The following is a 14,557-nucleotide window of genomic DNA, read 5'->3' as shown; positions in this document are numbered from 1 at the left end:
AATACATTTATTGTGGTTGACAATTCTCATCAACTTTTTAATCACATTTCATTATTTTTTGTTGAAATTTACAAAAATAAATAAATTTTTAGCAAAACCAAACAATGACTTATTATCAGTCTTGACCGATCGTGCGATTATAATTAAAATTGAAGACCAACTTACTCATTTAAAAATAACAGGAATAAACTTGTTGTTTAGACCATAAATTAGGGTCTAATGGTGCAATTCTCTTAAATTAAATACAGCAAATTTCTTTCCACTGGACGTTTCTAATCGTCCTTTTCCTGGTTCTCTGTCTCTCTCCCTCCCTCTCATCAGACACACATGCACCGGGAGCTCTGCCGTGTAGTCTCCTCCTCCGGCGAACAGAGATGAGCGGGCACGACTCCAAGTACTTCTCCACAACTAAAAAGGGTGAAATCCCTGAGCTCAAGGAAGAACTCAATTCTCAGTACAAGGTCCCATTTCATATACTGATCCATCCATTTTGATACTCCCTTACATATATACACATACGTATAGTAAATTAAAAAAATACGGGACTAGCTGATTAATTATTTATTTTTTTGAGCATTTTGGTGTTTTACGCTGTATTGATCTAAATCGAATAAATCGTGGTTTAAAGTTTTTGCATTTTCACTGCGGGTTTGGTAGGGGTGAATATTAGATCTCGGTATTTATTTATTTATTTATTATGAGTTTTAGCGAATTTTAGTTTTCAATTGATGGATTGATCTGTGTGGGTTTAGTGTTCTAGATTTGCTATTTCTCAACGTGATTTGTTTACTCGTTCAATTTAGACTGCAATTTGGGGACATTTAGGGTGCGTTCTCATTGTGTTTTAGTTTTGTATTTTGAGTTTTGAATTTGTTTTGTATTTTGTTTTTTGAGTGTTTGTTTTGAAATAGTTGAAAATAAGTTCTTTTTGTTATTTTGAAAAACCATTTCTCAAAATAACAAAATGGAAAACATGTTTACTTTGAAATTTTCTAAACCACGACAACACCACCGCCACCGTCAACATTACCGAAAACAACCTCAACCCCCACTGCCACCTCCATGAACTGTCAACCACTGTTACCAACACCACCAATCCAATGCCAACCGAAATCAACACAACCACTGCCTGCCATCACTGCCACCACCACCACACAGCACCACTGCGGTCGCCACCACCAAAATCAACACAACCACCACTGCACCAGTCACCACACCGCATCAACCGACACATCAAAAAATAAGAAAATCAAGGAAACCAAAAAATCCCCAAATCGGCATATTACCCCGCCTGGCTTGATTCGGCCCCATTGGTTCAAAATTGGTCATGACCCATGGGTTTATTGGGTGCGCCATGATGAGGCGATGCTAGGGCTGGTGGTCCGCGACCGTAAGTCGTGTCGTCGGCGTCGAAAATCAAGGTTGCGGTGTTCAAGTTCGCTGTTGAAAAAACACAGCTGGAGAGTTGGATTCAGCGATGAATAGGTCACTACCATCAACCACGTCGCGAGGAATTGCAGCTTCTCTGTTCGACCGTCGCCAAGAACTGCAGCTTCTCTGTCCAAACCATTTCCAGGCGCGAGAGAGAGAGGCAGAGACATTGCCAGGTGAGAGAGAGAGGCGGAGACGGGAGTCTTCAAAATGGATGCATTTTCCGCGTTTTGAAGTTTTCCAAGTTTTCAACAGAAAACGTCCAAAATGATAAAAACATCGTTTTCTGATTTCTGTACAATTTTTTTTTTTTTTTTTCAGAAACGCATTTTTGAAAACGGGAAAGAGAATGCGTTTTCGCCGTTTTGAAAAACCGAAAACAAAAAACAGTCCAAAAATAGCAAAGAGAACGCACCCTTAGCTATTCGTCTTACTTTTTACCAAATTTATGAAAATATGAGCTTGTATGTGCATTTTTTTATCTTTAAGATTAAATGGAAAGTTTGACTTTTTTTTTAAATTAAATGGAAAATTTTTTTTTTTCCCTTTTTTTTTTTTTTTTTTTTTTTATCTTGCAGGATAAGAGAAAAGATGCGGTTAAAAAGGTTATTGCTGCAATGACAGTGGGGAAGGACGTGTCCTCTCTGTTTACAGACGTTGTGAATTGCATGCAAACAGAAAATTTGGAGCTCAAGAAACTTGTCTATTTATATCTCATCAATTATGCTAAGAGCCAGCCTGATCTTGCGATCCTTGCAGTAAATACATTTGTGAAGGTAAGAGCATGAAACTTCAGTCTTATACAATTGATTTTGTTATGGTTTTGTGGATATAGGTATTAGCATGTTTGCGGGGAAGTGAACATAACATTTTCCTTTGTTAAGTTGGTTTGTTACGTTCTGCCAAATGTCGTTAACTAAACTCCAATACAGTGATTTTTTTGATTAATTTTCAAACTGAATTCCTGAATGTATATTCCACGAAGTTCATCCAACTATTGGGCTGTCATCGAATAAATATGGGAAGGGCAATGGTCAGTTAGGTGAGTGATATATCTGGTTCATGAAAGTTACCTGATGGATGAAAAAGAGGTGCTTTGTGTAACATGTTTGAACAGAAAGGATTCTGGAAAATGCACCACTTATTATTAAATTGATGTTATAAACTTTATTTTCCTGTCTTACAATTTTGGTGTAGAAACTTCCATCTATCTTTTATCCCTTACCTTGGCAGTTGATGCATACTGCAATAGAGAGTTCAATGTTTTTCATAGAAATTACAGTTTTTTTTTTCCCAATAGGGATTAAAGTGGGGATTTTTGGATAACATTAAGCGGATTGATTAGTAAGTGTTCTCTCTATTGTTTTTATCTATTTTATCTTTGGGGTGGTCACTTAATGTTATCCAAAAATCCCCACTTTGATCCCCATGGGAAAAAAAAAAAAAAAAAAAAACTGTAATTTCTATACACTTGCCATTTGTATGTTTTATCCTCTAGAACTGAAATCCTCTTCAACCAACACGCAACAAGAAAGAACACACTGACGAAGATTAAAAAAAAAAAAAAAAAAGAGCCAGTGTTCTATACCATAAATGTTCTAAACATTTTTCAATTAAGAGGAGTTAGAAAAAGATAATCATTGTGGTAATTTTGCATGTAATGAATGGGATCTAAATTTAGGTAAACCTCGTAAACCAAGAGTAATTATTACCTTTTTTATTTTTTATGATTAATTTTGCTTCCCCTCATTGTTTTAAGAAAGGCACTTGAGGCTTGTGCCTTGAGGTGTGCCTAATGTGAGGGCTTCATTAATTGCCTCATGCGGGGCCTCGACGTCCATTTGTCCAGTCTTACGTCATGACTTACTGAGCATGCTTTTAGGGGAATTTATAGGGAGGGATAGGGAAGGCCAAAGAGAATGTGCCATTAGAGGGAGGATGAGGAAAAATAATGGGAATACATGTATATTGACGAGGAGGATAATAACAGAATCAAATATGCTAATGTTGCTCTTAAAAAATCTATTAGTCATAATCTAAGAAGCACGAATACATGTAAACTAATTACATACCCATATTCGATATGTATCCAAGCTGGATACGCTCTAATACATTTTTGATATGTGCTTTTCAATTATTTTATTTTATTTTATTTTTTGTATTTTTTAAAAATTTTCGATACATTTTGGACACATAAAGATGAGTTATTAGTTTAAACTCATAATTATTGACAATAGATGTCAAAATATTTTTACTTATATAAACTATGTTATTATCAATAACTTATTGGGAATAGATAATATTTATAGTAAACGTGTTTTAAGATAATAGATAATTACTCAGTTTTCACTTATTTACTCTTTTTTTATAGGTAATCAAAATTTTATTAATTAAAAGAGATTACACAGGATGTGTACAATCACTTTAAGCAAGAGAAGAACGACATAAAATTAGGTAACCCTTCTACAAGATTTTTAGCCACGGCATTAAACCAATTATACAAAGTCAAATAAAACATTTCCCTAATCTGTGCTGTTATATTTGTTTGGTCTTCGAAACAGTGATTGTTCCTTTCTCTCCAAACACACCATGCATTGTATCCCGGGATAAGGTTCCATACAAATTTTCTATCCTTATCACGAGGAAAATGCCATTTTGGAGTTTTATCAACAATTTGCTTGTGTAGGTGGAGATCCGGTATCTTCTCCTTTACACGCCTTAGCAGCACCCAAACCATAGATTGAGAAGCCAAGATATTGTTCCAAAGCTAACAAACACTATCACAATGAATGAACAAGTGGTCTACCATTTCCCCATCCCTTTTGCACATATAGCACCACTGGGTTACATAAAAGTCTTTTCGTCGAAGATTATCCACCATTGACACCTTTCCACTCACAACCGTCCACAATAAGAATGCTACCCGTAGAGGCAGTTTGCTTTGCCACACCAGCTTCCAGGGGAATGAACTCTCCATAAGTCCCAAAGGGGATCTAAAATAAGTGCAAACAGAAAATACCATCTCGTGTCAACTTCCACTTGCTACAATTATTCTCTCCTACTCAAATTTGTACCTTATGTAGAGATGTCAAAGACAACGAATAATCATCCAACTCCCAATCCTGTAGGCCCCTCTCAAAAGTAATATTCTGGCTGTAATTCCCCTTATGAATGGCTAACACAACACTCACCATGGCAGAAGGCACTAAAGAAAAGCGGTGCAAAGAAGGAAATCCTAACTTTAGCGGTTGATCACCACATCAACAATCATCCTAAAATCTGATATCATTATCATTCCCCACCACAAAGTTCAGTTTGTCCTGAAAATCACTCCATCCCCATCGGATATACCTCTACAAACTCACCCTATAGGAACCACAACCCTCATCTGTACACCAAACTTATTTACTCTTAAGATAAATTGCTTTATTAATTTATTTTGTTTTTATTGTCACGCTTCTGTTTTCATATTTTCTTATAAGAATGAAATTATGTTGAATTTTATGATTTAAATTATGAAAGATGCCACATGCGAACAATTTTATGATTTAAATTATGAAAAGTGCCACATGCGAACACACATTCACATATCATAATTTTTTTGAGAAAGTTGTATCGAAGTACCCGTATTGTATCGTATTCGAATTGCGTATTTGAATCCGTACTTTTTAGGTCGTAATGATATGGAGACTTTGTGGCTTTTTGTAGTTATACTAATGTTTGAAATGGTTCAATAAAGTACCAAGATGCTTTGACTCTATATGATGAGCTCAAGTGTCGGGGAACCTTGAGCTGTAAGCCTCAAAACAAACTAATAAAATAATTCACAAAAAAATAGAAATGCAAAATATGTGCATAATAAACTATAAACCAACTTTAAAATCCATAGTAAAACAAATTAATAAATTAGAAGTCTAACAATCAAAAGAGTATAAAATAGATCAATAAAGTAGCAGATATTAAGTTCACACATTAACAATAACCTTACGAAATTATAATCTACTAGTAGAAGTAGAAGCAATCTTGAAGTCCCCTATATCATAGTTGCAATAGTATTTTTAAGATAATCATTAAAGTGCTTGATTCTTGTATCATCTTCCTCGTCTCTCTCAGTTTATTCTCGTTCTTTCCCGGTGTCCTCTAATTGCAATGTTATTTTATCATTCCTATTTTCCTTCGATGCATAGGCAGAAAAAGGAAAATAAAAATCGTGAAAAAATATTTTAGGTTATAAAAAATGGCCCAAAAAGTTTAAGGTTCTTTATAAACTGCCTAGAAAAGGCTAGACAAACTGAAACGAGCAAACATCTTAGCCATTTTGAGGCTTAGCCTTGAGGTGTAAACGTCACTAAATCAAGACACAAGCCTTACCAATCCCCACTTAAGGTGTAAGCTTTGAGAGTTTTGATAAAGGCCTCATGTGAGGTGGGACTTGAAAAAGATGCCACAAAAAGTTTTTTTCTAAACAATGGGTGGATTATCAGTTTTGTGGTAGATTATCAATGTTGTTATGTGGTTAATGGTTACTAATTTGACTTTTTTTTTCCCTTTCAATTTCAACTTTTTGATTTCGATAAATTGTTTAATTATGGATTTTCATGATGGATTATCGCTTATTGTCAGCTGTTTTGTGAATTATTTTGTTTGTTTGTGTCGGGTCTTACATATTTCATTTTTTTGGAGGTAAAATGTTACGGTACTCTATTAAGCATTTTTAGTCATTGATTCTCTTAATTGTCAAGCCGAATCGGCTCAACTCTCTTTCCCTATCCTATCTATTATCTGGATATACCAAGAAAAATACTTATGGGTGGGGCAAGCTCTTCTATTCTAGTTCATGTTACGCCCCAAATAATCATACATCAAAGAGAAAATTCCAGATTGGATTCCAATGCTTGCTAGCTTCGCATTGGATAAGGTTAAATAATTTTAAGAAGTCATAATAATGATGTCTCTGATATAAGGATGTTCGCTATTGGTTATTTAAGCAAAGGATCCAATTTTGTAAATGAATCCAAGAGGATGGCTACAAGAATATGGATGTGGACCTCTCCCAAAATGGCAATCTTTTCCTTTTTAGAGAAAATTATGGAATGTCTTGTTTGCACATAGGTTTCATTGAGGTGAGTGCTCGGCTGTAAACTTCAAGACCTTGTGGGATTATTCGAGGTGTGCGTAAGCTGGTCCAAACACACACGATCATAATAAAAAAAATAGCAAAACAGAATGCTTCTTTATATAAAACAATCGAATAGATTTCTCACCTATAACTATAGGTCACTCCAATTTTTAGTTTCTCTCATTTTTTGAACTCTCACGCCTTTTATGTTTGCTTTTCTTTATATATTAGTTTACTGTTGTTTGACCTTAAGCCCCCGTTTGGCTCCCATTAAATTAAATTTTGTTTTCTCTCTCCTATTTTCAGCCACTCTCTCTTTCATAAAATAATATTACACATAAATCAAAAACTTTTCATTCTTTTTCAACCACGCATTTTCAAAAAAAATACTATTCCACCCCATAAAATTTGAAATAATGGGGGCCAAATGGGGGCTAAATATCCATCGCTTTATTTGGCGTTAGCGCCTACGTGTCTTCTCTCCACTTCAAACTTCTTCAGCATGCTGTTCATTTCTTGTTCTTGAAACGAACTTTACATTTCATTTTTCATTTTTAACTCGATTCGTAATGTTGTCATAACTACTGGTAACAATTGTGGATAATGTATAAGAGCCATTGGCTTTACTATACAATACATGTGTTTATAATGTATATTAATTTATTGTACTCTGATAAATTACTACAGTTCATGTAAATACTCGGGTCTCTGTACCCAAACCATTAGCTTACGTACTGTTCGCTTTGGGTGGGCCTTGCGCCCACTTATCCCTCACAGCTTTCTGTCGCGTCCCTCAGGATTCGAACCTATAACATTTCCCTTAAGTAAGACTTAAATTGAATTCTAGTACCAATTGCCCAATAGAAAGCCGTGAGGGATAAGTGGGCACAAGGCCCACTCAAAGTGGACTGTATGTAAGCTAACGGCTTGGGTACAGAGACCCGGATCGTTACAAAAAAAACGCACATTTAGGATTCAACTTAAGTCTTACTTAAGGGAAAGGTTATGGGTTCGAATCCTGTAGGTGCAAGGCCCACCCAAAGCGGACAGTACGTAAGCTAACGGTTTGAGTACAGAGATCCGAGTCGTTACAGTTCACTTTTATGTGGTGTGAAGCAATTCCAAAATGGCTGTCCTTGTTTGATTAATACCGAATAAACAATTTATTTTATTTTATTTTATTTATTATTATTATTATTGTTATTTTTTTTTTTTTGCAGGATTCACAGGACCCAAATCCTCTTATTCGCGCTTTGGCTGTGAGGACGATGGGGTGCATTCGTGTTGATAAAATTACAGAATATTTATGTGATCCCCTGCAGCGGTGTCTCAAGGTAGATTAACCTTCCTTTCATTGATTGCAAGATTTCAGAGGCCGTTTGGGAGTTATTTTTGGCCTTAAAAAATTGATTTTTTGACCGTTATTTCAGTATTTCATACGTAAAGTTTGACTTCTTTTCTCACAGGTGACCACCACTTTTCTCCCAATGGTCAAAAAATCAATTCTCAAAATCGCTCCCAAACGGGGCCTCAATATACCTCGCTCATGGTTGACTACTTGACTTATCTCAATGACTGAAATATTTCACTGTTCTCCGGTACATGGTGAATATTTTATTAAGCAATGCCATTTTCTTTTATTTGTTAATTATCAGGATGATGATCCGTACGTTCGCAAGACAGCAGCTATTTGTGTTGCTAAACTTTATAACATAAATGCAGAGCTAGTTGACGATAGAGGTTTTCTGGAAGCTCTGAGAGATTTGATTTCTGACAACAACCCAATGGTGGTTGCAAATGCTGTTGCAGCACTTGCAGAGATTCAAGAGAATAGTACCAGACCCATCTTTGAGATCACCAGCCAAACGCTTTCAAAGCTTCTTACTGCTCTAAATGAATGCACAGAGTGAGTTTATGGCTTGAAAATATGCCACTTTTGCTGTTAGTTGAAATAAAAAGTTCAAACGCTTCCACTACCCTACAACGCATGCACCAACATGGTCACACTTATATTAGCATTATGTGCTTCACGTGTCAGTTATTTTGGTCGGTGCTATTTGTTGGAAGTTTAACAGTATTCCAGCCAAAAGAAGAGAATTGCTCTGATGTTGGTTGTTTCAGTAGAAAAGAATCCAATTTTTTAAATTAATCTTTGGCATGCACCTCAATAATATTAGAGGTGGCAAGATAATGCCTCATTTTCAACTTTGCTTTTTACAATTTTAAAAGAGTGGCAGAATGTGACCTGACATTAAATGTCAACGTGTTTAGTTATTTGCATTCCTTTTGAGCCCATATACATGCTTTGCATTCAGGATTCTACACTGATAATTCTTGATGTATATCTCAGAGGGAACTTTTTTTTCATTGTGGGCATTGTGATGATGATACCTTTTTTTATAAACTTATGCGTGATTATATAATATTCGGTTACAATGTTTTATCTCATACGTTTTTGAACACTTGATCAATAGATGTAGTTTGAGAGTCATAGCTTTGCAAGTTAATCTGTTTTCCTTTTAGCGTGATATAAGATGGGAATAGCCCTGAACAGCAGGGTTTGATGTATTTGGAGACAGCATTTTACTTCAAGGGTTTTCTGGTCACCCTGTTTCTTCAGTTGGTAAAATATATTGCCTGGAGATGGTTCTTGCACAATTACAGACACTTACTTGAGGTTGAAAGTAAAATATTCAATTGGTGATTCTGAGACATGACCGTTGTGTTATGATTGTCTGGATAATTGTTATTGAATGGGAGCTTGCAGTTTGATGGCTAATGTAATAGCACTTATGTATTGGTTGATCCTTTCAGCAACTTTTGTTAGATATGGATTTCTTGTAAATGGGTTGCTTTCTTTATGTTTGTGATAGTCTATGGTCCTGAAACTAAATTTTCATTGGAGCATTTTAATTTGTCTGATGCTCTCTTTTTGTTTATTCAAGTAATATTGATAATGAGGTACCAACTGTAGGTGGGGTCAAGTGTTTATATTGGATGCTCTTTCCAAGTATAAAGCAGCAGATGCTCGTGAAGCTGAAAATATTGTAGAGAGAGTCACTCCTCGGTTACAGCATGCAAACTGTGCAGTTGTTCTTTCAGCTGTCAAGGTGATGATCCTTTTCTGCTTAACTTTGTCCATCATTGTTGGCAAAAATTCTTCCCAAAATTATTAGTTAGTCTTATTCTTATTTTGAATGACCAGTCGTTTTTTGTTTTAACAATCAAATTCAATTTCCATACCATTACTGTGAAAAATTCAATGAATAATATTTTCCTTTTGAATGATATTGCAGATGATCCTTTTACAAATGGAATTAATCACTAGCACTGATGTAGTTCGAAATCTTTGCAAGAAAATGGCTCCTCCTCTTGTGACATTGCTTTCTGCCGAACCTGAGATTCAATATGTTGCATTGAGAAACATAAACCTTATTGTACAGAAACGGCCAACTATCCTCGCCCATGAAATCAAGGTGATTTAGTGTGACATTGCTTTTGCACACACTAATGTTTGCTCTTCGTGGAACTGATAATTTGACTATGGAGATGGATTAACAAATACTGTGTCTCTCCTCTCTAGGTTTTTTTCTGCAAGTACAATGATCCAATTTATGTGAAGATGGAAAAGTTAGAAATCATGATAAAGCTGGCATCAGACCGAAACATAGACCAGGTAAGTTTTCTTTGTTTGGAGTTAATTATAGTAAGTTGTGTTTTCTGGATTTTGTTTCTCTCTCAGTTCTGACTCCCATCTGCTGCACTTACACAGGTCCTGTTGGAATTCAAAGAGTATGCTACAGAAGTGGATGTAGATTTTGTCAGGAAAGCTGTTCGTGCTATTGGACGATGTGCCATCAAGTTAGAGAGGGCAGCTGAAAGGTGTATTAGTGTTTTGCTTGAGTTGATCAAGATCAAAGTAAACTATGTTGTTCAGGAAGCCATAATAGTAATAAAAGATATATTTAGGAGATATCCCAACACGTAAGTGTTCTCTCTCCTTTTTTTCCTTTTGATTTTTGGACCTTTGATGATATTCTGGAGATGTACTAATATGTGGTCAAACAATGTGATTCTTTTTTTTCTTTTTTTTTATTTATTTTTATGACCGTGGGTGTCATGTCCTGCTTACGCGCACCTCGACTAATCTCACACGGTTCTGAAATTTACAGTCGGGTACTCACCTCAACGGCCCTGTGGAGACTCGAACTGGCAAAAAATGTGATTCTAATACTTCCAAATTAATAATTTTACCTTCTTCCTCAGGTACGAATCCATCATTGCGACACTTTGTGAGAGCTTAGACACCTTAGATGAGCCAGAGGCAAAGGTGTTCGTAAAACCTGAGGATTTTGGCTTTTCTTTTCTGCATGTATTTTTACAAAGAGAGACATAGATTTTCCCTTTTTTTTCTTCTTTTACAGGCATCAATGATCTGGATAATTGGTGAGTATGCTGAAAGAATTGACAATGCCGATGAGCTGCTGGAAAGCTTTTTGGAAACTTTTCCTGAGGAACCTCCACAAGTCCAATTGCAGTTGCTGACAGCAACAGTCAAACTTTTCCTTAAGAAGCCAACTGAAGGCCCACAGCAGATGATTCAGGTATTCTTTATAGCTTACTTCCTGCCCCTTATGGGGGCTCATGAACTGGCGTCCAAAGTTATCCTTGAATCTTCTTGGTTCCGGCTTTTTAGAGCACATGTTATCATTGTAGAGAGCACAAATTAAGTAGAACTGAGTGGAGAGTTTCACTTCAATTGAGAGATGAGGACAATATGGTACTAGATTAAGCCACCTATTTGTTCTCCCATTTTGATCCAATCAAAAACAATGACAGCATGCAAAAGATTTCTCTCTCTATATTAGCCCTTTGCGCTTTAAATCCTCTTGCCTAATTGTGTAATGTTTCATTGGCAGCTCCCAGTGTCTCATTGACAATGTTTTTGCAACAATTAACCACCACTCATACTCTGGAAACCATTGAGAAGGACAGCGTATCAGCCATAAGACCTTTCATTCCGAAATAGGCCTCCGTTTGGGTTTCAATGTTCTCCTAAAATTCTACTTTTCTCAAAGCCAAATATTAATTTCAACAACGCATTTTGTAGGATTCACAAGTATTACCCAATCATCAATCACTCATTTCTTGAAAATTAGAATTCTACAAAACAAAATGAAACCCAAGCATAGGCTAGGTACTGCTACACTGTTGATTGCTAACATTTACATTCAACGCCTTGTCTGCTTGGTGTTTTTGGTTGAATTGTTGATAAAGAGCTTTCTTTTCTTTGGTTAGCATTAAGTTCCCGGACATTTACACATAGGTCATGGTGTCTCATGTGGTTTATTTTTCCTCATCTTAAAACTATATTAATGCTGTATTTTGAATGGCTTCCATCAGTGGCCAGGGATAGTCATTCTGCAAAATGCTGCTGGGAGATTGACCAATATATTAGTAAAGGTTGTTTGTGTGAGGAAGAAAGCGAAAATTATTCTTGTCAAAGCTGGTTCTCACTAGAATGAAGAAAATGCAGGGAAAATGTATAAAATGTTATTCTCTTCCTATTGCTCCTTTTGACATTCTCTTCCTATTTTTCCTTCTTTTAAATTAAACACCAATGACGATGACTTTTATTTAGTTCTTTACTCTTAGAAACAAAAGAAATTCATATAAGGATAGGGAAATATGATAATTTGGAAGATAAGTAAATGGATGCTACAACTTTAAGGTTGCAAACCTAAGTGCACGTTGTCGCAAGTAGTAAACTCGGAAGTCCGAGGTCGAACCTGATGCGAACATCCATTTATTATTTATTTTCTATTTGGACTATTAGTTATATTTTATTGGGACTATTGTTTATGTTTTCGTTATTGGGCTTGTTTAGTGGGTTTGGCCCAAGCCCTTTTCTTTAGGGTTTGTGTTCTGCTATTTATTTCTATTATGTTTCTCATTTGAGACAGTTGATGATGAATTTGATGAAATAAAGAATTGGCTTCAGCCGTTTCTCCTCTCTCCCCGCCTCTGCCTTCTTCTTCTCCTCTCTTCTCTCTTCTCTTCTTATTATGTTTACTGAGTTATTCTACATCAAATTGGTATCAGAGCCGAACCATGGGTAATTTCTTTTCTTTAATCCAAAATTTATTCATATTTCCTTCCCAATATCTGTTGGAACAGCACGAACTAAAAGAATATTTGGTACAGGCAGCAGTTTTTTTTCTTCTTTTTCAATTTTCAGTCTTAGTTGAAAAAAAAAATAAATAAATAAAATATCACTATTCACGGGTACTGTTCACACCCGGAATTTCAGTTTTTTTTAATAGGTTTTCAGCAGTTTCAAAAAAAAAAAAAAAATAAAAAAAAAAAAAAGAAAAAGGAAAAAAAAAGAAAAAGGAAAAAAAAAGAAAAAGGAAAAAAAAAGAAAAAGGAAAAAAAAAGAAAAAGGAAAAAAAAAGAAAAAGGAAAAAAAAAGAAAAAGGAAAAAAAAAGAAAAAGGAAAAAAAAAGAAAAAGGAAAAAAAAAGAAAAAGGAAAAAAAAAGAAAAAGGAAAAAAAAAGAAAAAGGAAAAAAAAAGAAAAAGGAAAAAAAAAGAAAAAGGAAAAAAAAAGAAAAAGGAAAAAAAAAGAAAAAGGAAAAAAAAAGAAAAAGGAAAAAAAAAGAAAAAGGAAAAAAAAAGAAAAAGGAAAAAAAAAGAAAAAGGAAAAAAAAAGAAAAAGGAAAAAAAAAGAAAAAGGAAAAAAAAAGAAAAAGGAAAAAAAAAGAAAAAGGAAAAAAAAAGAAAAAGGAAAAAAAAAGAAAAAGGAAAAAAAAAGAAAAAAAAAAAAAAATTCACTATTCACGGGTACTGTTCACCCGAATTTTTTTATTTTTTATTTTTTGTTTATCATTTTCTACAGTTCCCAAAAAAAAAATTTAAAAAAAAAATTAGCTCAAATTTTCATTTTCCATTACTTGCACTTTTTGTTCGTTGATCTCTCTATTACATATCATTAAGTTGCTATTACAGTGCATGTAGTTACATATTGGTCATCTTGTCACTTCTAGCTCTAGTACCTTAAACATGAACCCCTCACAATTCGATGCACTCACCCGACAAATAGCGGTTATTCAAACTCAAATGACCGCTACTCTTGAAGAGAGTAAGGTCCTATCTGCTAGTTTGAAAAATTTTAAACACATCCCTCATTCGATTGATGTTGATAATTCTAAGGTGTCCCATAATAGACAACATTGTCGACAAGGTAATCAAAAATACTTTCGACCCAATCGTAAGGATAGGGATGGGAATAGAGATCAGATTCGTGAGCGAGAACGAGATAATTTTGAAATTCTTACTCAATGGAATGCCCTTAAACAAGAAAATCAATTAGTGACTGAGTATATCGCACAATTTGAGGGATTTCGAACCAAATGTCATTTAATTGAGGATGAGAGCACGACTTTGAGTAGGTTTAGCCAAGGTCTGAGAGATGATCTTAAGCGCGAGCTTTTCCTTCGAGGTGTCACTACTCTTGATCATGCTTACTCTTTAGCTCGAGATTATGAGTTGATTATTAGTACTCCATATGAAAAGCATGGTCGTCTTCGTTCACCCATCTCATTAGCGTCGCCTCATCATAAGTCTATCATAAAACCTTCTCCGTCTAATGTTCCTCCTATTTGGAAAAATAATTGTAAAGGTTGTGATAGTCCAAGATCTTCTTTTCCATGTAGAAAGCATATGGACAATCATTCTTCGGTGTCACTGGTTCCAATTCCTCCTGTTAAGTCCCTTCTAGGACCTCCCCCGTCTGATATTCCTCCAATTTTGAAAAATAAGAGTAAAATTTTTTATAATCATCATTTAGCTTCATTGGCTCCACCTCCTCCCGTTAAGTCCCTTCTAGGACCTCCCCCGTCTGATATTCCTCCAATTTTGAAAAATAAGGGTAAAAATTTTGATAATCATCATTTGACTTCATTGGCTCCACCTCCTCCCGTTAAGTCCCTTCTAGGACCTCCCCCTTC

General features: G+C 35.2%; 1 pseudogene; it reads left to right on the top strand.

The window, feature by feature from the left end:
- Positions 1 to 278: 278 nt before the first annotated feature.
- Positions 279 to 14,557, top strand: part of LOC111407583 — a 21,556-nt pseudogene continuing 7,277 nt past the window's right edge.

The sequence above is a fragment of the Olea europaea genome, chromosome 13, assembly GCF_002742605.1.
Source record: "Olea europaea var. sylvestris chromosome 13, O_europaea_v1, whole genome shotgun sequence".
Taxonomy (NCBI): Eukaryota; Viridiplantae; Streptophyta; class Magnoliopsida; order Lamiales; family Oleaceae; genus Olea; species Olea europaea.
This window is presented reverse-complemented; position numbering and strand designations above follow the sequence as displayed.